Source organism: Lissotriton helveticus, chromosome 6 (genome assembly GCF_964261635.1).
Source record: "Lissotriton helveticus chromosome 6, aLisHel1.1, whole genome shotgun sequence".
NCBI lineage: Eukaryota > Metazoa > Chordata > Amphibia > Caudata > Salamandridae > Lissotriton > Lissotriton helveticus.
In genome coordinates this window covers 478957867-478981821 of record NC_136067.1, presented here as the reverse complement: position 1 = coordinate 478981821, position 23955 = coordinate 478957867, and positions in this window count along the sequence as shown.

Here is a 23955-nt window from a genome sequence, read left to right as displayed (position 1 = left end):
ATATATATATATATATATATATTACCTACTGGCAGTCGCCCGTGGGTAGTTATAGTTAGGACCTAGTTACCATAGAAAAATCGCAACATTCTATTCCCAATAACTTTGGGACCGATTGACGAATCTTCGCAAAATTCCCAAAACCTGTGGCCCGCTTCGGTCCGCTCCTATCTTTAAAGTTTCATACTTGCCGAATCACCCCGTGTGACACATCTGAATGCCTTCTTGACGGAACCAGAGTAAAAAAGTGAACGTATTTCCTACTGAGGAGACTGCAGTAAATTAGGATATTAGAAAACTTCATAACAAATACGTCTACCAAGATGGCCACCAGAGACAAAAGAGCTCAAATGTAGCACAAATATCATCCAGATGTAGCCCACGTATAGCTCAATGACAGAATGTCCCAGAGTGTTCTTAAGAACAACTAGAGAGCTTACTGTCTTACTTATGACAAAAGTATGGCACACCTGAAACCATCTTGATTGGAACTGGTAACACTTAAAACATTTAATTTAAAAAGGAACACAATGAGGGGGTTCATTTTGCCATATAAATTATTATTAGTGCTGAAGAAAGAAAAATTAGGGCACATTTTGAGTGACTTCTCAAATCCTTTTCTATTTCATTAAGAGACAAAAAAGCCCAAATGTAGCAGAACTATCACCCAGATGTAGCCCACATGTAGCCCAATTACAGAAGTGTGCAAACACTTTTTTATTTTTTGTGTTTTTGCAGTTTTATATAGTGCAGAATTGTCAGGTATTGGAGTGCTTTACATGAGCATTGGTTACATCACACAAGAACACATTCATTTTGGTTATAGACATGGGGAGATTAAGTGATTTGACCAGAATCACAGAATGTTGAGCTGAAGCAGAAACTCCGACCTGGTTCCTCAGTTACAAAGTCTGCAGCTCTGGAAGTAACACCACATCCTCTACCCTAAGTGCAACATTTAATCAAGTGGCCAACTGGATAAAAAAACATAAAGATAACATATAATTTAAAAGTGCTTTGTCGCTATTTTAAAACTCAGAAAATATGTTCTCATTTTAGTTTTTTGGAGCACTAACCATAATTTTGATGCAAATATGACCCTCTTATATATGTAATTTCTAAAGGAAATGCTCTAGGTATTACAGTTTTGATTACATCAAGATGACGTCAGGAGTTCCATGCCTTTGTGATAAATATAAAATGTTAGCAATCTAGTTGTTCATTAGGATACTGTTGAGAGGCAGAGGCCAGGGGCACGGACTCTGAAAATTGAAGGCAGGTAGGAGGGTGCAGAGGCAACAATTGACCACACTGGGCAGGCAGGAAGGGCAGTGGCAGCACAAAAGACTACGGAGGGCAGGGGAAAGAGGGGCAGGGGCAACAAACCAACAATACATGACTGGCAAGAGAGGCTGTGGCAATATAATAGACCATTGTGGGCAGAAGGAAGAGGCAGTGGTAGTACAAACATACATGCCAACAGACCCGATTCCGCCAGGAAACGTCCAATGTTTTTAAGCCCAAATGGGCTTTATTTGATCTGTCTAATGTCTACAATCTCCTCTTTTTCAATGTAAGTCAAAGGGGAAAATCAATACCCCAGTTTTTTTTTCAAAATATCCCTCTTACCAAGTTTAAAATGTTAGCAAGTGTGGTACATTTGATCATGGAAGGCAGGAGGAATTGGGGTAGGGACATGGACTCGGATAACAGAGGACAGAAGGGACATGGGGAGGTGCACCAAACTGACCCTACAGGGCAGAAATCAGGGTTTGCAGCAGCACAATACACCACACAGAGCATGCGGGATGGGAGTGCAGGACCATGCACATGGAAAACAGAGAACAGAGGGGAAAGAAGCAATGGTAGCTAGCTGACCATAATGGACAGACAGGAGAGAAAGCTGCAGCAATACGGACCATAAAGGGCAGGAGGGCTGGATCAGGGGCATTACAATGGAACAGATAAGCCAGGAGGGAGGGAATAGGGGTCTGTACATGGAAACAGAGGGCTGGGGCCAAGGAGGCAGGGCAATAGCAGCAAGATGACCATGAAGGTCAGGCAGGATGGGCACTAGAAGCAAGACACACCATGGAGAGCAACAGTGAGACTATAATTGCATACACACAGACTATGGAGGGAAGGTGGGAGGGGATCAGGGGCAGCACAGAAGTCCATGCATGGCAAGGGAGAGGGTTAGTGGCAGCACAATGGCTATGATGGGCAAGAAGGAGGGTGCAGGGGCATGCACAAAGGACCATGGAGGATAGAAGGGAGGGTCAGGACCTGTGCATAGACAAGAGAGTGCAGGGGAAGTGGTCTCACAACAGACCATATGGAGCAGGCAGGAGGAGCAGTTGCAGCACAACAGACCAGGGAGGGCAGAAGGGTTAGGCAGTAAACTGGACCATGGAGGACAGGAGGAAGGGGTTAGGGGCATGGAATGAGAACAGTCAGGGTGGAGGTGGCAGGGACAGGTTACAGTTATCTGACAATGCTAGGCAGTTTGGAGGGGAGTGGCAGCTCAACAGAACACTCAGTGTAGATAGGAGTGGTAGGTCCATGGAACATGGTGGGCAAAAAGGATGGAGCAGGGGCATGCACACAGACATCAGAGGGCAGGGGGAAGGAGAATAGGGGCAGAAAGATAAGCACAGAGACTAAGCAGTAGGTCAATGATGGGCATAGAATTGGGCAATGGAAGGCAGGAGGAGTGGACTGGTACATCATGCTAAATGGAGGGCAGTGGCAGCACATCAGACCATGCATGGCAGGAGGAAGGAGACTGGTCCATGGAATCAGACAACAGAGGATAGGGAGGAGGTGGATGGGGCAGCAAGCTAACTGTTCAGAGAAGGCAGGAAGGCCAGTGGCAGAACAACGACCACACAGGGCTGAATAAGGGAGCACGGACATGGACTTGGACAATGGATGGCTAGGAGGAGGAATGGTAAGAGAAGCAAGCTTGGGTGGGGGCAGCACAGGCCCTGCTTCCAACCCCCTCATCCATTGTGATATGCATCTTACTTAACATAAAATAAAAAAATAGAAGTTTGCTGAAAAAAACAAAGATTACAGGGACGGTACAGTTAGACTCAGATTTCACTCATACACAACCACTGACATTCAGCAGTTATAGTTACCTGAGCTAACTATAACTTACACCCACACAATGTACTGCTAATGACCTCAGACATTACATCATTCATGAAATGGTCAGTTACATCACTCATGACATCATTCATGACATCTCAAAGGAGCTGTGAATGGAATAGAACGATAATCGCAAGAACTTTATTTAGGGATAGTGTGTGTATATTAGCACCCCTTTTTTTCTTTTCTTTCTTGTAAGAACCATTATAATACGCAACATGCCCAGATTAATAAGGCTGATAGCCTTTTACTTTAAAGTAATGTGTAGTCCATTGTTTATGTTGTTGTTTGCAAACCTAAGTATGTTTATAATGAATAAGTCACGTTGATTTGCTGAAATTACATTGTGTGCATATTAATACATGTTTTCTTTTGTTTATTGTATCAATTCCTTAATTTTCACATCGTGACCAGGCCAATATGGCCACCAGCTTTGTGGATTAAAGTAATATGTAGTCCCTTGTTAATGTTGGCAACTTTAGGCATTTGTACATTTTAAAAAGGATGTTACAATGACGTCTTGTATCGGTATCAAGGTTTGGACGATCCGAAACACGTGGATCACGTCCTTTGCAGATGAAATACTTCCAAACTACAACCTGAGTGCTGATTCCTTCCTTGTAAGAGTCAGAGGAGATGAAATACATATATATACAATTCTGTTAAAAAACCACAAGTTTCAAGGACATTATAGTTAGAAATTAGCATTTAAAAAACCTCAGAAATTCACTGAAAAAACACCAGGTTTCATGGACGTCATAGTTAGTTGGACATTTCACTCGTACAAAACAAGAGAAAAGCGGCCGTTATAGTTAGTTGTGCTAACTAAAACTCGCGCCTCCGCAATACACTTCTGATGACATCACATATTACATCACTCATGACATGGTCAGTGACATCACTAATGACATCTCAAATGACATCACTGATGACATCATCCACGTGATCATCTGATGCACCTCCTCACACCCTAAAATACAGACTACCATTCTCGAAGCCATAGACACACCAATACTAGTACAGCTTCAATATTCTATGCACTATGTATGCAGACCTCTAACCAGCTACATACTATTGATACGCTCTTCTAAATACCCAGTTAGTACCTATATAGTCTAGGAATCTTTCTGTCTGTCCCATGCACTTCTCCATTCACCCATCAAGCACTATCTACATATCCTATCACTCCACCAATACCTAAGCACTTATAAATTCAGCACGCACTTTCATTGCAACACTGAAATCACTCCAGTTATTAGTCGTATACTTAAGGAATGGAGTAGTCACTAACACAAGTGCAGGTACAATATTTTGTACACTATGCATGCACACCTCTAATCAGCTACAAACTACAAACTATTGATATGCTCTTCTAAATACCCAGTTAGTGCCTACAGTATAGGAATCCTCCTGTCTGTCCCATGCATTTCTCCAATTACCCATCCAGCACTATCTACTTTTCCTATTACTCCACCAATACCTAAGCACTTATAAATTCACTATACACTATGTTTGTAATACTGTAATTTTTCTAGTTACTAGTCATGATCTTATGGAATGGCCTTCCTACTAACAAAATCACAGGTATAATATTTTGTGCACTATCCAAGCAGACTTCTAACTAGCTACATTTTATTGATACACTCTTCTAAATACCCAGTTAGTACTCATGCAGTATAGGAATCGTCCAGTTTGTCCCACGCACTTCTTTAATCACTTATCTACCACTATCTACTTATCCTATCACTCCACCAATACGTAAGCACTTATAAATTAAGTGTTCACTTTGATTGCAGCACTGTCATAATTCCAGTTACTAGTGGTATTCTTATAAAATGACCTAGGCACCAACACAAGAACACATACAATAGTCTGTGCTTAATCCCTGCAAATCTCTAAGCAGATACATACTATTGGTCCATTCCATTAAATCCTGAAGTAGTACCCATGCAGCGTAGGATACCTCCTGTCAGTCTCATGCAATTCTTCAACAACCCATCCAGCACTATGTTCTTATTGTATCAGTCTGCCAATACCTAAGCACTTATGGGGCAGATTTACAAGCATACTGCACCACCAGTACGTCTCTTTTTGTAATGTAGTGATGGCACCAGGCACTTCATATTTACAAGGAAATGAAAGGCCACCCTGCATGGTTTTTCCTTTCCTTGTACATACGACCTCTTCATACACAGAACTTTGCGTTGAAGGGTCATTCCTTAGGTATTGCTGTTGGTGTTCCCACGCAACACCCATAGAACAAGACACATCTCCATATTTATGAGAAATCGTAAATCTGGAGATGTGTGTGAATGCTGCGCCATCCTAGAGTTGGTGTAGCAAGGCGCAACAAGAACTGTTTTAATTTCTCCTCATTTTTTCCTCTTTCAATGCATGATGTATTCTACAGCATACCTTGAAAGAGGAAAATGCCTTTAATGACAGACATCCTTGCACCATGGTGCAAGGGTGCCTGTGTCACAGCATGGCTACAGTTTGTGCAGCAGTGCAGCGGGAAGCAAAGAGTTGCAACATATTCATGAACAAATGTCACATCTCTGTGCTTTGGAAGTGCCACAGTGCAGTGCAGCTAAAGAGCTTGCAGTGTCACGCTGCAGTACTTCCTAATACATCTTCACCTATAAATTCACCATACACTACTAATGCATTCTTTCAGTCAATCATGCTGTATACATATATTCAACCAAACTTTCAAACATTACCTTGCAAATATAGTTCTTTCTTTAACCAGATAAGGTAGTTCTGATATGAACTTTATTTTCTTCTTTTTTCTTTTGTATTTTTTTTTAACTGTTTTGTATTGTTTTTGGTGTTTTTACAAAAAATGAACAAATAAGAACGAATAAAACAGGAAACTTTTGGAATTACTTATCATTCGAAAAACAACAACAACAAAAAATTCACAATGATGATTACATTGTGCAGCATAAACTGCATCCACAGACTGCTTACGGAAGCAAATACGTTTCTTACACTTCAAGCAGTATTGCTCGAGAAAGGCGAATTCTAACCTAATATCCACGGCAGGTGTTCCTGAGGACGCTCCAGACGTACTTGTCACAGCAGGTGAGGGGTTCGAAGCAGTTTGCCTCATTTCCTTCCGACCAAGATTGAGAGGATGCGTGGTCCAGAGATGCTTGTAAATAGAAGCAGTGCCAGAAGAGTATTTTTTTTCACTGCCTCTTGAAAGGACTCGGTCACAAATTTTGCACATCACCTTTCCCGCATTTACTTTCTTCTCTCCAGGTGGAATAGTAAAGAATTTCCACACAACAGGTTCCGGTCTGTGGACTTGGTGCCTCCTTCAAGAATTCTTCTTCAGAAAATACTTCCTGCTGCTGCTGCTGCTGTCCAGATGCCATTTTGTTTGATAATTTTTGAAAAACACCAACAAAACAAGCTAAAGGATTCTTGTAGGAAAAGAGATGTCTCTCTAAAGATGCTCCAACAAGAATGATTACAATGGGTGGGCTCCTTCAATAGTTACAGTGGAAAATGTTATGAACCAATGAAATCTTTTTTTTAGGTCACATGGGATCTGCGCACTCTGCGCTCATGAAGCACGCACCCGACGCGACTTTGCGAAAATATATTTAAAAATATTATAAGTTTATTTTAAGTACAAATAAATTATTTTTATGAATATCTTAAATAATCTCTTACCCTAATATATATATTAAAGAGACATGCATATCATTTTAGAACATAAGCATTTTTTGCGGGAGTTGCACACCCAGCGCAACCCAGCACGTAGATGACGTCACGCAGGACCCACCACCACACAAGCATTGCGTACCGTAATGCGCATGTGTCGCGAATGCGCAGGAGTAGGAGAGGTGGACTGGTCGCATACCTATTGCGCACATGACGTAATATTAAATGTATATGTTGTAATTGAAAAACACGCAGTTGTCGCACACCATACGCGGATCCTTCAAGACTCTACTAAAATGGCGGCTAGAATCTGAGCCCCCACTGTGATGTGTACGCTTAGAACTTCACATTTAAAAATACCTTAGAAATTCACAGTAAAAAACAGGTTTCAGGGGTGTTATAGTTAGCTGGACATTTCACTCGTACAAAACCATAGAAATTCCTCCGTTATAGTTAGTTCTGCTAACTATAACTCACGCACCCGCAATACACTGCTGATAATGTCACATATTACATCATTCATGACATGGTCAGTGACATTACTGATGACATCACTGATGACATCTCAAATGACATAACTGATGACATCACTGATGACATCTTCCACGTGACAATCAGATACAACTCATCATACACTAGTATAACCTTTCATCACTCACTGTAAAATACAGAGAACCATATTTGAAACCATTGACACACCAATACCAGTTACTACATACCCACTCACTGATTCCTAAGCCTACACACACAACTACCTATTCAACACCAGAATCACTTATACAAGCAGCCACTAATTAATAAAACACTATCAAATGCACTTATACACATATATAGACATTGACATATCAGCAGTCAACTTAGTCGGTTATGCAGTCATCCTACTCACTCATGAAAATAATTAATCACACTTACATTTACTCACTTACACAATTATACACACAACACCTCATTTATTCAAACACATAGTAAATCATAGGTAATATATGTTGAAAAATCACCATTACAATTATACACTCATTCATATAGTTACTCTCACAATCACTGACTCTTACATATACTTATTTATAAACACCAACAATGCCTTTTATTTTTTTACTTTGCTGTAGATGTACAACTAAAACATATATTCGCTCACGAACACACAAATAAATATACTCAGTCACCCAAACAACTGTTTCCACATGCACTCTTAAACCTATATACCTAGTCAATCAACCATTCACACATCTATGCATAGAGTTACACACACACACCATCCAACCACACACAAACCAGTGTCCCATACAAATACTCACCCAACTAATCAATAACTAATATACACACTCATGTAGCTAGTGACCAACTGATGCAGCATGTTATACAACAACAGAGACATTGATGCACACATTCACATAGTTTAGTTACTAATCAATGTATTAAGTGAGACACTTTTAATTACTCACTTAAATAGACAGTCAGACAGCTACTAAATCCTCCATCCAGACAGTTATATTTCCACTCAATCTTCAATACAGATTAGTATATATATAATACATATTTAAATTTCAAACTAAACCACATTCACTGGATGATGTCATCAGTGATGTCATTTGATATGTCCTCAGTGATGTCACTGACCATGTCATGAATGATGAATGATGTAATATGTGAAATCATCAGCAGTGCATTGAGGGGGGGGGGGGTTCTAGTAGCAGAACTAACCATGGTGGAGAAATTTTTATGGTTTTGTTCGAGTGAAATGTCCAGCTAACTATAACACCCCTGAAACCTATGTTTTTTTCTGTGAATTTCTAAGGTTTTTTAAATGATAATTTCTAACTATAACATCTCTGAAACCTATGGTTTTTTAAGTGAATTTCAAAGCTTTTTTAAATGCAATTTTTTTTGCCAATATCTTTGGCGCCATTTGACGAATCTTTGCGAAATATTAAAAACTAATGGGGCGCTCCGGTCAGCTCCTGCCTTGAAAGTTTCGGGGTGATTCGTCAAGCGGGGGCCAAGAACAAAGGGGGGTCCCAAAAAGCGTTTTCTCCATGTTAATTTCTATTGGAATGGGCGTGGCCAAGCTGCCGACTGCGATGGCCGCACAACTCTGAAGCTCCTCCAGGACACCCACAAGCAACAGCAATTATCTGCACCAATGCCATATTTTTAAAAGAGTGAATCACCAGGGAGCACCTCCTGAAGAAGTGCGGTGCCGAAGCCCAATACCAGGACATTTATGGGGAAAACACGTGCCTGAGCGGGCCCGGCGCATGGAGTCACACTGAGTCGCATGTGTCGTCACACCCCACTCGAGTCCCCAGCTTGAGGCCTTGTTGCCGGATGCCTCAAACCAGCATTGTGGAGCAGAGGTGTTGATCATGCAGGGGGCCAGAGTCTGCTCAGATGTGAGTGGGGGTCCATTGTGCTGTGTCTCCCCCCCATCCTTTAGAACTCTGATTCCCTATTTGGAGTGCTACATTATCGCACTCAACATTGCCCATCCAAGCGTAGATATCCAGAGGCCCCGCAGTGTCAGGGGCCACGGGAGAGCCTGGGTTCTGGCCACCCAGCCAGCCGAGCAGGCACAGCAGGGGGAGCAGGAAGCGTCAGTGCCCCCTCGCCTGTAAGTAGACATGGAGAGTTTCTCTTTCAGGTCCTGCAGGAGGCTCTCTACACAATTTGCGCCAGCAATCCATAGAGGATGATTCTGGACTGCTCACATTTGTAGACCAGCAGGAGAGCATTTGTTGACAGACCTGGGCGCAGTATTGAGGACCGCCAAAGACACACAACTTTAACGCCTCTGCAACCGGCCCAGCACAGTATATTTCTGCTCTACCAGCACAGTGAGGGTCTCTATCATTGCAGCGAGCATGATTACTTTTGCGAGTATGGAGTAAACACTGCATGGCTGACTGAGGTTGCGACGTCCGGTTTGACGTTGCGCCGCCAGGCTCAGTGTGAGTAGACCTACAGACCATTATTCGTCCGATTGCTGGTCTGGGCTATACTGGAGACCTGCCTGCCCACTGGGTGTTTCAGCTTCTTGAGTTCATGGTATGTGGCGGTCTCTAGGTGCTCTGCAAATTACGTCACTGGCGTAAAAACTGCTGTGATGCCATACATTAATGGAAGGTACAAGAAAATGTGGTCCGAGTTATAAGTCAATTTGCAAAAAACGTTATTAGGTATTACTTCATACCAATATACACCACATTTTTGTTAAATGCTAAACAAGTAAGCCACAACAACCTGACTATAGACCTCATGTCCTTTACAAATTGCAACACCAGCGGAGTAATTTATGCCATTCTTTGCCCATGCGAACTGATGTACATTGGGCAAACAAAAGAAAAGGTCAAGAATCGAATTTTCCAGCACTGTAGCAGCATCCGCTGTCAAACAGCAGAAGCACCACTTGTTGAACATTTTTTGGACCAAAAACACCCCCCCGAATCCATAAGATGGGTTGTACTTGAAAAGATTACCCTAGGACCAAGAGGCGGTAATTTGAACTCCATCTTAAACATCAGGGAGTGCAAATGGATGCACAAATTTAAGACTATCAACAGGGGTCTCAATGAACTAGATGCTAATGTTGCCCAAATGGCGGGTCTTGAACCCGAATAATCACACTGGAATGCGGGCGGATGGTTAACCCACCAGCCATGCAGACACATTTAGTGGGTTAGGCCCTGCCACGTCACAAACTCCATCAATATACAGATCACTTGCTAGTATCGTTAAGATGCCTTTAACAATCCAATATTAACTATGATTGATGTTTGAAATTGAGTTTGCAATTCCACATGTTGTGTTGAAGTTGCTAACTTTCTTTGTTATGATTGACATATAGGCATTACACTGTCTACTGCATGTTTATCATAATATGTACCAATGTATTGGCATTATGACACAATCACAGCCAACTTTCCATTTCTCTTGATAGATATGTTTTTTACGCAATGTCATTGTAAGAATGTCCAGATCGTGACCTCAAGGCTATTTTGATAAGATAACATATATCATTGTGTACAGACCTTTGTTATACATTACCTATTACAACTTGAGATCTATCTAACTGCATGTTTATCATACTATGTACCATTGTACTGGCATTATGCAACAATCAGAGCCGACTAGCCATTTCTCTTGATAGATATGGATTTTACGCAATGCCAGTGTAAGAGTGTAAGAATGTCCAGATTGCAACCATTATGCTATTTTTATAACATACATCTTTGTGAGACTGTATTGGACACATATTCCTTATCCAATATGCGCCCTTGCAGTGACTTCGTGCATGCAGGGTGTCTACGTGACCTAACCGCTTTCCTTACAACAAAGAACACACCCGGTCCGACGTCTGTATATCCCTTATAACTGAGAGTGATCTTTTTAGACGCTCCCTCCCTCACACTGACGCGGTGTACCATGGAGTGACGTGATTGGCCCCACGATGCCGAGCCCCTGTACACCTAGCATCTAGCGGCGACACCGCGAGCATCCACAGATGCATCGACGGAACCGTGCTGTGAGGACGGCGACTTTCAGACGCCGATAAGGTACTATTACCGTTACGATGCTCAAGAAGCCCTAAGCACTTCCTGATTAGTACATTCCCCAGTATTCAATGTACTCTTGTACGTGAGGGATTGTTTTGAGCCCGCGACTTGACAATGAGACTATTTCGTTTATTTACTAGAGATAATGATGTACATCCCACAGGTTAGATTTGTAACCCTGTACTCCATGAACAGCACAATGGTTTAATCTTAATTTCCACATCGTACTTTTCTGATTTATTATGTACTACTGGCCTCCTCCGAGTCTCATTCCGTGCACTCCATTGATTTTTAGAACGGTGTCAGACCAGCACATCGACCATTAGAAAATCATTATTTAGACAAGTGTTTCTACGCTGACTCCAGAGGAGTACTGCCCAAGTAAGTCTCCCTCCCTACAAAAATTACTAGTGTTCGGCTCCTCAGCCGGATCTATCCATTGAGAATTTCCCTCATTTCATGTCATTTCAGAATTGTAAGGAGCACGCCAAGGCCCACTCATCGACGGCACAGCCACTGACCGTCGTTTTCGTGTAGGTAACTCCTACATCCCTTTCTACTATAAAGCCAATACACCACTTAGAATACTAAATGTTAGCATTTATATTGATCCATAGGCTCTCCAACTTTGTCCTGACGAAGACCCCAACATGAGGTGACATTAACCCTTCAGCGTCTATGGGGGTCGAAACGTAGACTAGGCCAACCAAACACACCATAGGATTCAAAGAAATGAATATATCTCACCTATGTGTGATGTGATTTGGGAACATTAATATTAACTTGTTTGTAAAGGCGTTTTTGATTTTATTGTGATGTTATTAATGTCACACCACCTTTACCCAGTCCCTCACAACCTCTTCACTTCCCCTCCTTCTCACACTGAGAGCACCTTTCATGTAATGATTCCACAATTACATTGAATTAATGATGAACGCTGATGATAAACTCTTTGATGAAATTTATATGAGAAAACTTTTGCTAAGAACAAATGTAAATTGACTTGGAATTTTGAATCTTAAACTCGATTTAATTGCATTTAACAAATATGTGGTGTATATTGGTATGATAATAACGTTTTTTGCAAATTGACTTATAACTCAGACCACGTTTTCTTGTACCTATGTAATGACCCAGGTCTAAGAGTTTTAAGGGCCACCCCCTTTATAACTTATACATTAATGGAAGGCAGCTGAGGTGGCACTGACGCTTGCAAGTTGTTGTCCCTGCGGCCTCGTGGATGGTACTTACCCTCGCAACCCCTGCCTGTTTTCTCTGGTGGACATTTAGCATGTTCTACAGAAGGTGCTCCTGGCAAAGGGGGTCATGGCGGCAGGGGCCGCAAGGACCCTTAGAGGCATACCTTAAAATTTCCCAAGGATACTGAAAAGGTCCCCATCTCGGAAGCAAGTATGGCGGCTGGCGGGCTGCAGACCTGATACCATGCTCCAGTTCCCTGTTGCAAGAGTTAAGGGCCAGCTTCAAGGTCCTCAATAGCCACTTTTATGCCTTAGATAAACATTTAGATAATCTATGGGCAAAAATCGATATACATGATAAGAGGTTGGGCACGGTGGAGGGTAGGGTGTAAGAATGTGGAAGATGGATCTGCACAGTTGGTCCGTAAGCTTGAACAAATGGATAACATCCTGAAAGATGTGGCAATTAAAAACAAAGATTTGGAATCATGTGGCAGGCACAATAATCTTCGTATTCTAGGTGTGCCAGAATCTTCCAACACATGTTGCATGTACCTATTTGTTGAAAATCTGTTAGTTGGCCTTTTCAGTAAGGAAGGCTTCACTTCGACATTTGTTGTAGAGCACGCTCACCATTCACTAGGCCCCCGCCCAAACCCTGGCTGCCCCCCTCTGCCTATTATACCACTTCTACTAAATTTCAGAGACAGAGACACATCGCTGCACTTGGCCAGAGAGAAGGGCAAGCTCTGATGGCAGGGTTCTGTGCTGTCACAGTACCCAAATTTCACTCTCATGGTACAAGATGCCAGACGTAAGTACTATGGAGTAAAGGCCACACTTCATAACCCGGCACGCCTGTGGGTGGACATAAATGGGAGGACCCGAATCTTTAAATCGCTCTCAGTGGTGCAGGAGGATGATCTCAGCAAAATAAAGAAGCAGACAGATTATCACCCCCTCACAGTGGCTCAGTTGCTAGCGTAGAGCTATTCTCCAATTACTAATGTGATTACAATTCCTAAAGCCTCATGTTTCCTCATGACCGAAGTGGGTACTGGTACTGATAATGGTATGGCATTGGATTATATGTTGAAATACATAAAGTTGGGTGTTTGGAGTGGCGTTGCCCCCCCCCCCCTCTGTGTTTAGCACATTTAAATTGTACTATGGTTCTAATTTGTTTGATATTACCAATCGTAACATGGTTGATTTGTTTGCTTGGGGGAGACAAATGTTGGCAATATGAGGGAATTCCCTGCATTAGGGGCAGCAGGGATGGGAGCGGGGAGGGTTTTATTTCTCACACGTTTGCAATTACTATCATTTGGTTTCCTTAGCTACACTTCTTGTTGTAATATTGTTGCTGCCACTTTAGCAGCTGTGTTCCATAGAACGTTATGCCTACTATAGATAACTTAAACACCTACTCCAACCTAAAGCTTTTAACTTAGAACATTAGGGGGTTGAATAATGTTAAGAAAAGGAGGAATGTTATACACTATCTACAACGTCATGAAATAGACATCGAGTTTTTACAGGAGACACCAACTAATTTGCCACAGTCTGTGGCTCACATAAGTATTTTGCTGGATTTAGCACATTTGCACATGGTACTGCGATTCTGATACATAGGAGACTACCTTTTCAACTTCAGAAAGTACAGAACAACCCGGACCCTCTGTTCACTCATTTTTTTGTGCCCTTCTGCCCTCTGTGCCACTCGTTTTCCTTTGTTTTTTGTGCCCCTTTTACCTTCTGTTCCACTTGTTTTTTGTGCCCTCTGCCCTCTGTTCCACTAATTTTTTGTGCCCTTCTGCCCTCTGTGCAACTCGTTTTTCCCCTCGTTTTTTGTGCCCTTCTGCCTTCTGTTCCACTTGTTTTTTGTGCCCTTCTGCCCTCTGTTCCACTCGTTTTTTGTGCCCTTCTGCCCTCTGTGCCACTCGTTTTCCCCTAGTTTTTGTGCCCTTCTGCCTTCTGTTCCACTTGGTTTTTGTGCCCTTCTGCCCTCTGTTCAACTCATTTTTGTGCCCCTCTGCCCTCTGTGCCACTCGTTTTTCCCTTGTTCCTGTGCCCCTTTTTCCTTCTGTTACCTTTGTTGTCCCTCACCGCCCTCGCCGCTGCGTCCCCTGAGGCCCCACCCCCGTGACTGCCCACAGCCCATTCGCTGCCCCGCCTCCCAGCTGCTCCTCCCTTCTACCTCCCCATATATACCGGCCGAAGGCGTGCCTAAGACAAACCCGTCTGCGCCTGTCTGTGTCTGGACCACACCCAGCACCAGAACCACTGGCCAAGACCGCCACCACTACGACGACAGCATTCTGCATGCTCTCAACTACGGATGGAGCCACACCTGCTTCATGGCCGTCCTGAAATGCACACACAGCCCCTTCACCTGCCGAAACTGCAGCTACACCAGCCTCAGAGCCGACGAACCACCCGCCAAGAAAGACCCCAACCACCTCCGATGCATACTACTGAACACCCGCTCACCACACAAGCATGCCGTCGAGCTCTGGGACCTACTCAACACAACACCCCCGGAACGTTGCCTTCCTGACAGAGACCTGGTTTAACAACTCTTTGGAACCCAATATCGCCATAGCCATCCCAGACGGCTACAAGATCACCCGCAGAGACCGCTCCAACGGAGTTTGAGGAGAAACCGCCATCGTCCACAAAAACAGCATCAGGGTCTCGTCTAGCACTGACGATGCGCTCAGCACCGATTAACACATGCATTTCCAGATCCACACAGACCCTAAATCCACCGTCAGAGGCACCCTCATCTACCGACGCCCCGGACCCTGCCCCCAGTTCAGTGACTCCATCGCCAACCTGATCAGCACGCACGCCCTGACCTCCTCCGACTACATCCTCCTCGGAGACCTGAACTTTCACCTTGAGAACAACAACAACTCCACAACCCTGATCGACAACCTCGCCAACCTCGGACTGAGTCAACTCGTCACAATGCCCACCCACTCCGCCAGCCACACGCTCGACTCCGTCTTCTCCTCAAGCCTGTACGTTTCCATCAGCCAAACCACCAAACTCCTCTGGACTGACCACCGCTGCATCTACTTTGCCTTCCAGAAACCCACTACACACCACCGCACCCAACAGATCCCCCGCCATTGCTGAAGCAAAATCACCGAAGACCAACTACACGCAAACCTCGCTCTCAGCCCACCCACCAAACCCTCCAACACTGACGACACTGCACACAGCCTCAGACGCTGGATCGAGGACTGCCCCAACACCCTCGCCCCGCTGAAGAAACCCCCCCACAGAGACACCAGCAAGAGGGCCTGCTGGTGCACACCAGAACTCCTACGCTCCAAGCAAGCCTGCCGGAAACTAGAGAAGAAATAGCACAGTCAACAAACTCCGGACAGCCACGCAGCACACAAGGACGCCATCCGCAACCACCACCATCTCATCAGGGTGGCCAAGAGGACCCCCTTCAAAGACCACCCCCGCAAGCCCAGTGCAATTCCCTCTTCTACCGCAAGATAACAGACATCCACAACAGCTTCAACACCCAGACAGCCCCAACAGACAGCAACACAACAGACCCTCCACACACCATCGACCTTGACCCCCTGCTAGCCTGGGCAAGCATGAGCATCGATGACACCATCAAGACCATGCCCACAATCCACTCCGGCTCTCCATCAGACCCATTCCCGCACCACGTCTTCAACAGAGCAAGCAGCTCCATAGCACCCCACCTGCACAACATCATCAATCTCTCCCTCGAGACCGCAACCTTCCCAGAGATCTGAAAACACACCGAGATCAAAGCCCTACTCAAAAAACCTAAGGCACACCCAAGAGACCTCAAGAACTTCCGGCCCATCTCTCTGCTCCCATTCCCGGCCTAGGTCATCGAGAAAACCGCCAACAGACAGCTAACCTGATACCACGAAGAAAACAGAATCTTGGACCCTTCCCGGTCAGGGTTCCGCAGCAACCACAGCACCGAGGCTGCCCTCATTGCCGCCACCGATGACATCAGAACCCTGATGGACAACGGCGAGACCGCAGCACTCATCCTCCTAGACCTCTCTGCCGCCTTTGACACCGTCTGCCACTGCACACTAGGCACACACCTCCACGCCGCAGGGATATGAGACAAGGCTCTGGATTGGACCACCTCCTTCCTCTCCGGCAGAACCCAGAGCATCCGCCTCCCCCAATCCATTCCAAAGCCTCTGAGATCATCTGCAGCGTACCCCAGGGATCCTCCCTCAGCCCGACGCTGTTCAAAATTTGCATGGCCCCACTCGCACATGTAGCCCGACAGCATGACCTCAACATAATCTCCTACGCCAACGACACTCAGCTGACCCTCTCCCTGACCAAGGACCCCATTACCACCAAAGCCAACCTCCACGAAGGAATGAAGGCTGTCGCCGACTGGATGAAGACCAGCCGTCTGAAGCTGAACTAGGACAAGACGGAGGTCCTCATCCTCGGCTCCGACCCTTGGTGGCCGATGGCACTGGGGGTGGCCCCTACACCCTTCGACCACGCACGCGACCTGGGAATCATCCTCGACTCAACGCTCTCAATGACCAAGCATGTCAATTCCATCTCTTGCTCCTGCTTCAACACCCTCCACATCCCTGCAAGATCTACTGATGGATCCCGACAGATCCAAGAAAGACAGTCACCCAGGCCCTCATCAGCAGCAGTCTCAACTACGGAAACGCCCTCTACCCGGGAGCCCCCACCAAGCTCATCAAATGACTACAACACATCCAAAACACCTCGGCACGACTGATGCTCGACGTATCATGCCACGGGCACATCACCCCCATCTGAGAAACCTGCACTGGCTCCCCGTCAATAAGGGGATATCCTTCAAGCTCCTCACCCACGCACACAAGGCACTCCACAAGACCGGCCCTGCCTACTTCAACAGATGGCTCTCCTTCTACATCCCCAACCGCCATCTACGCTCCGCCGACCTCTCACTCACCACCGTCCCATGCATCTGAAGAACAACCACCGGCGGGAGATCCTTCTCCCACCTTGTTGTCAAAACATGGAAACCCTCCCACTGAGTGTACGACAGACCCAAGACCTGCTGACCTTCAGGAGGCTACTCAAGACCTGGCTGTTCGATCAGTAGTGCCCCCTGCCAGAGCCTTGAGACCCTCGCTGGTATGTAGTGCGCTTTACAAATGATTGATTGATTGATTGATTGATTGATATAATATAGTTACAGGGGGATTAATGGGTCATCAAATAACATTTGTGAATGTATACGCCCTTAGCGTAGATTGCCCAGAATATTTCCATGATCTGCACTCCCATATTTTGCAAATGGACACTGACGTTTTCCGTTTGGGTGGGGATTTTAACGAACTGTTGGACCCCCAATGGATTGTTCATCCAGAGCCTTGGACACCAAACCGAGATCCCTGAAAGCTGTAGTCGATCTTTGCGACGATATTAGGGTAATTGATGCCTGGCCGTGCAGACACTCGTCTGCCCCAGTCTACACTCATTATGCTGTACAGTATGACACATGGACTAGGGTGGACAACTGGTGCAATGGGTGATATAAAGGGATCCACTGCTCCTGGTTAGACGGATTCACTGGAGAGTTTTATAAAGCATACAAGGAAGTGTTGACTCCATATTTGCTGGAAGTCTACAGTGAGGCTCAAGAATGGAGCAAACTGCCCTCAATATTGTGTGAAACAGTGATCATTTTAAAATCTAAACCGGGAAAAGACCCACTTTTCTGTGGGTCATATTGACCCCTTTCGCTCCTCAACCTAGACTACAAAATACTGGCTAAAATGATAGCTTCCCATTTCGCCCTATTACTAGATCACATAAATTCTCCAGCCCAGTCGTGATTTATCCCTCATAGGTCGATGCCCTTAATCTATGAACCTTATTCTCTGTCCTGCACAGAATGTCACCGGAGGGTCCGGCCCGGCTATACTACTTGACACCAAAAAGGCCTTCGGCTCTCTTGAGTGGCCCTTTTTTCTGGTGGTGATGCACAAGATAAGCATGCCCTAAGGTTTTATTGCTCTTATGGCATTAATATATAAAAAAAACACTGCTAGACTTAGGTTGAATGGCACGTTATCACGCTCCTTTGGACTCCCTCGGGGGACCAGACAGGGATGCCCCTATCGCCGTTACCTTTTATCATAGCAATGGATCGCTTGGTCTGACACTTTCAGGAACGGTACCTCCACAGAGGTCTGCATATGATTCTTTATGTACGGACCCCCGAGCAGAATCTTGACCCTCTCAGTAGGAAGATTATTCATTTCGGTGTCCACTCAGGTTTGGGTATCAACTGGAGTAAATCTGTAAAATTCCCAATCACGGTCAGTACCATATAATGGGACTGCGAATTCCCACTTACCTGGTGCTCAGACATGACACATTATTTGGGTATTCACATACACATTAATCCAGAGGAGATTATCAGACTGAACTACAGCCCGTGATACACACTCTCGAAGAACAAGTGGAAAGATGGCTATGCCTTCTCTAATCCCTTGCATGGCACGTGGCCTTGATTATAATGATTGTTTTGCCGAGATCTTTGTATCTTTTTTTTTAATATACAGATTCCACTCCCTAATAGCTTCTTTCTCACACTACGAACTCACTTGATCAGGTTAACGTGGGGTCGAAGTAGACCAAGGGTTAATTGGGATGCCATGACATTGCCCTATAACTGGGGAGGATTTGGGGTTATGAATCTAGATATATACTACCTACTGGCACAATGCACCTTTGCGTATTCCTGGTATCATCCCGACACCATACTTCCATACTCCAAGCCTGAAGCAGACCTGGTTTAATCGGCGTCCTTGCAAACAATCTTACCCCTGGGGTTCCCACAGGACCCCAGAAATATCCAGACTGTCTCTACCACAATTTGGGCCTCGCGTAAGCTGGTCCAGGTCACAGCTGCGCCTGCATTGTACTCCCCAGACATACTGATACTGAACAATCCTTGGATCCCCATTAGAAAATAGTACAGCACACACTAGTCAAATTTGAAATAAGTAGAGGAAGCAACCTGTTTCCAGACAGCCATGTTTTTGATGGGGCGGAAGAGGACAGATTTAGCGAGGCGGTACTCATGGAATGATTCATATTGAGTCGAGTACGTAGTAACCGTGGACATAGTTCGCGTAGTAGCACTTTGCGAGACTACGCGAAGTGCAATTCGCACTACGCATGCAACGCGTAGCTACACAAACTGTATAGTGCACTGCGCAAAATGCTGTTCGCACTGATTGCACAGTGCCGGATGCTTGTCCTTACTGTGCAATCAGTGCAAACCGCATCCTGCACAGTGCAAGCGGTCGTTTTCTGCTGCTCAAGTAGATTTCTACTCGCACGGCAGCTTTCTCAATGTGGACTGGTAGTTTCTCATAACGAGCGGTCACGAGCAAACACGACCTCTCGCAATGAGAAACCTGCCCTCCCCGCGTTGAAAATCTCGCCGGGATGTTTATTTGCCAAGCTCACGATCTGCAACTTGATGTTGCTGATCTCGAACGAGGAAAACGTCTCGCTGGGATGTCATTTTGCTTGCTCGCGTTTGCCAACTTGACGTTGAGGACCGCGAGCAAGCAAAAAATTACCGCTACGCTACGCGTGTTTGCACTGTGCTACGTGCAATTCGTGTAGTGTGAAGTAGAGCAAATTTCACCAACTACGCGAGCGTAGCATAGTACTTCGCCCAGGGTTAGTAAGTAGTGCAATTGGAGCAACAATTCCTGAGTTCGCACTGGCTCCAGCAGAGTTTGGCACACAAACCACCATCATTTCCGCACCCGGAAGTCAGTGCCTAGTCTCCAAAATATATTATGCGTGCATGTTTCTTGTTCCCGGCAGAGATGCGAGTGTTCAGGAGGCCTGGGAGGACGACTTGGGGCACCCCATTTCTGATACACATTGGGAGTTTTCCTGTTCACAAATTAAAGATATCTCTCTAAATAGTAAGCGTAGATTATTACAGTTTAAATTTTTGTGGAGGGCCTGTATGTCCCCAGAAACACTTAACAAAATAGGCCCTAACCGCTAACACAGTTGTAGAAAGTGCTGGGCCCGGCATGCGGATTTCACACATCTAGTAATTGTGGTAAGATCAGGGCCTATTGGAATTCAGTCTGCAACAAATTCACTAAAATGGAGTAGCCCCCTCTCCAGAATCAGCATTATTGGGTTTTGTATTGGATTTTCCTAAAGCAGTTAATACATTTACTGCAATGTCTCTTTTACTTGCTAAGCGTGAGATAGCCATCAAATGGGGCTGTGCAATGCTGCCCACAATCAAGGCATAGCTCCAGAGCATAGCATGTTGTAACATGTATAGTGGTCTATATGACAAAACCTTACCCAAGATATCTCGCCCAAAAGATATATGCAGCCCCTTTAAAGCATACTTGAAGGAGATGACTTCACACTCTACTTCGCATCCCCCAGATGGGGGGGTCCTATCGGAGGTAGGTTGAAGTGTTATTACACATGTATTTATTGTAATACGGCATTATACTGTGTCAATTATTCCGCAAGTTTTTGTATTTACATAAATCTCGTAGGGGAGTGGAAGTAGGTTGGAGGGTGATGTATATTGAAAAGACAAAGTATTGTATTGTTATGCACATGGAACTATGATGCGTATTACACTGTGGAGTGGCAACATGTAACACACGTAATGGTGTGATTTTTTTTTGGGAAATGGAAAATAAAGCTAAAAAAAAAAATCCATTAGAAATTTTGGAACGGGCTAATGCTCGAAGTGCTGAACGGATTTACACCAATTTTGGCAAAAAGGTAGCTCTTGTTTCAGAAAGCGACTTTTTTTTAAATGGTGTAAATCCGTTTAGTAGTTCCTGAGAAATTCCACAAAAGGAAATGTATATATCTGAGCACTGAGGACGAGTCGCGACTCCTCCTGAGCAAGAGCTGACTTCTGATTGTCTACCAAGACTCTAAACCAGGAAGTATTGGCAGCCATGAAAAAAGTGGGAAAATGGTTGAAAATCAAGAAAAGAGGACAGGATAGATACGCCCAGACCCCCTAGGCCTGCTCAGGGGATCCCACAAGGACCCCCAGACCTCAAAAAAGCATTTTTTAGAAACAATTGGCAACATTTGCGCTGGGTGCACGAATCCAGCTGAGAAAACAAAATGAAACACGGGCTTCAGCGCTTCATTTTGTATAAGTCACCGGGTGGGCCAGGTCCGGGGGCAATGTGATGTTAATTAGCGGGGGCCTGCGGGGACTGCCATATCCCTGGGACTTCATTCATTCTGTGCAGGGAGCACACACCCCTGGGGATAGCCACCTCCCTGGGGATTCAAATAAAATGGGTGGGGGGCTCCTACCCCCCATGCTGCCCCAGGGCCACCACCTCTCCGGGGCAGTGATCCATATGGGTCGGGAGCCTCACAGACACCCTGATGCCCTGAGGACCGCCACCTCCCCGGGGCCTAAAATAAAATAAAGAAGTGTGGAGAGCCTCAAGCCCCCCCACACTTCCCTGGGGACCACCACCTCCCCGTTTACAATGTGCTGCCCCTGGGGGATGGGGTACCAAAGCATATTGAAAGAAGGGGGGCCACTCAGCCCCCCTTCAAAGAAATATTTTTTTTTAAAAGCAGATATCTCACCAGAGGCCCTGCCCCCTCCCTACACCATTCTGCAAACACGCCCCCTGGTGCATTCTAGGTTGGGGAATTAAGTCCCCTTGAATACTGAGGGTCCATGGGGGCCAAGTAGCCCACCTGGTACCTCCAATAAGCACCACACAGCTGGTGCACTGCTGGTGGGGCAATGAGGTCCTCTTGTGTCCTAAAGACATCATGACACAAGTGGACTTCATCCCCCAAGGAGCAGTGCGCCACGAGTCGTTTGCAGAGTTGTATAAAAAGGGTGCTTGGTCTTTGCGTACCCTCAGCAATTTAGCTGTGCGGGGCTTACTGGAGATAACAGGAGGGCTAGTTGGCCCCCAGGGACCCTCAGGAGGAAAGGGTACTTCTTCCCCCAACCAAGAGCGTGCCAGGAGGCATGTTTGCAGAATGGTGGAAGAAGGGAGCATGGCCTGTGTCCACCTCTCATTAATTCCACTGTGTGGGGCTTACTGGAGGTAAGAGGTAGGCTAGTTGGCCCCTGAAGGACCTCCAGCAGCAAAGGGGACTTCAATCCCCATCCAAGAGCGTACCAGGGAGCGTATTTGCAGAGTGGTAGGGAAAGGGGTCATGGCCTGCTATGAAAACTTATCAATCCTGCTGTGTGGGACTTACTGGAGGTAATAGGAGGGCTAGTTGGCCAAAAGGGATGTCCTTGGGGGCCAACTACCCCTCTTGTTACCTCCAGTAGGGGCCACTCAGTGGAATTGCTAAGACGTTTTCGGAGACCATGCCCCCTTTTCTCCAACATTCTGCAAATGCGCCTATTGGCAGATGTGCGGGATAGGTGATGAAGTCCAATTTACTCCTGAGGGACTTTGGGGGCCAAGAAGCCCTCCTGGTACCTCCTGTAAGTCCTACGCAGTGGAATTTCTGAGCGCTGGGCAGAGGCTCAGCACCCTTTCTCCACTACTCTGCAAACGCGTCTACTAGTTAACCGCATGCGTGCGGCCGGAATTTCGCCCGTACGCTGGTTTTTTTTAAATCGCACTTTACGTGACGAGCTGGGCTCGTCATGAGCGTGCGAGGAGGCTACCTCATGATGAGCCCAGCTCGTCATGAGCGTGGAAGGGGTTAAAGAAGTGTTTGCAATGTAATAGGTGTCATATTTGCAAGAGTTAGAGCTATTGGCGATGTAAATGTAAATGTTTTTTAATAATGTTTTTTCAGAGTGGAGTGGATGTACGTTGTGTGTAGTGGAATTATGTGTTAAGCTGTGCAGTGAAGTTATGTGGATAGAAAGTATGTGGTATTTATATAATAGGTATTATGTGGAGTGGGATTAAGTGTTATGTAGAGTAATTATATGGTATACTAGTCTGTGTTGTGGAGTAGTAACCTCAGGTTTAGTCTTCCTTGTTTCAATAGAAGCTAAACTACGAACTCAATGAGACAAAAAAGAAGGAATAACTGGGGAGCACTTCTGGATCTAGTTAGAGGTATGAGCAGGGCCACTGGAATTATGCGACTGGTTGGCTGCACTAAGTTTTGCACAATTATACATTTTTCACATTAGCCACATCTGCTACTGCCTAATCTTTCTAGCTCAAATGGAATAAACGTTACCAAAAATGTAGAGACAAGTGTTACAGCGTGGTGGAAGGCTCTTTGCAAAGCTGGAATGGTCACCTGTTACTTATTGATAAATGTGGGGTGTTAAATTGCTACTAATGGCGTGCAAGCCACTC